General features: G+C 45.7%; 1 non-coding gene across 1 annotated transcript; it reads right to left on the reverse strand.

Moving 5' to 3' along the window:
- Nucleotides 1-110, reverse strand: TRNAL-CAA (transfer RNA leucine (anticodon CAA)). Its single transcript has 2 exons — nucleotides 73-110; nucleotides 1-46 (listed from the first exon to the last, which is right to left on the reverse strand). It is a non-coding gene; the product is annotated as a tRNA-Leu (tRNA).
- Nucleotides 111-1,090: the final 980 nt, after the last annotated feature.

A 1,090-nucleotide genomic window follows, 5' to 3' on the forward strand; every position in this document is an offset into this window, starting at 1 on the left:
TGTCAGAAGTGGGATTTGAACCCACGCCTCCAATTGGAGACCAGAACACCCAGCTGGGAAAGAGAATCAGCTCTTGAGTCTGGCGCCTTAGACCGCTCGGCCATCCTGACAACTGGAAGGTGCAGCAGGGTAAAGAGTACAGGCTCTGGAGATGCAGGAGAAACAACGGCGTATCAGCGTGTAACGGGAACCCGAGAAGCAGCATTCACCTTTAATCAACTGCAATGGAATATCACACACTATGCAACATCACTCTCGTGTTCTGCATTGCAGATAAGCAAGGGCATGTTCCACAACAGGCATCAGGTACGGACTACATCAGAACACGCTTAACATGGATTCCAGAACAGACACCAGCAGTGGCATACATTGGGACAAACACCAGCTGGGGAACATTCAGTCTCGGACATCAAGGATGGAATTTTGCAAAACAGCCACCAACTCGCCATCTTTCATCACCTACTGAATATTCAAGGGCAGCCATCAATACATTAATATTCTGGGGCACACATCAACAGTTGGGGTTCCTAGAACAGCTCTTGGCAAAGCAGCATTTTAGAACAAATATCAGCAATGCCCCCTTCTAGATCGCTCGTTAGTAGTGGGGTAGTCCAGAGCAGACACTTTTCTGGAATATTTTAGGACGGACACCCACAGAGGGCGCTACGAAAGCATTCAGCAGTAATTAAACACTAAACAAATGTTATCAGCACCCAGTTATTACAGGCAGGTATGGCCAATGAGAGAAACCTCAATGGCCATTAGGAACAGAATATTCTAGAACAGGTATTGTGAATCGCATACCGTGATCTTGAAGGGGTAAAAACAGACTACCCTTTAGACAGCAGTTTTGTTGTTGACAAAACAGAAGGCATACTGTGGATAGGCAGGGTGACAGGGGAAGACAAGTTAAAAGGTTAAATACAGTATATAGAGGGGGACATTAATAAAAGGGTTGATTTAAATTTGGAAAAGTAAAGGGAATGGCAGAGTATGGGGAGTGGATAAGGGGAGGGGGACCCCACATTTGCACAAAAAAGTTGTCAGCAAATGGGCCAATTTTCTCATTTTAGGGAGTTGGAGAAGACCT

The sequence above is a fragment of the Ambystoma mexicanum genome, chromosome 13 (genome assembly GCF_040938575.1).
Source record: "Ambystoma mexicanum isolate Mex_15411 chromosome 13, UKY_AmexF1_1, whole genome shotgun sequence".
In the NCBI taxonomy this organism is placed as follows: domain Eukaryota; kingdom Metazoa; phylum Chordata; class Amphibia; order Caudata; family Ambystomatidae; genus Ambystoma; species Ambystoma mexicanum.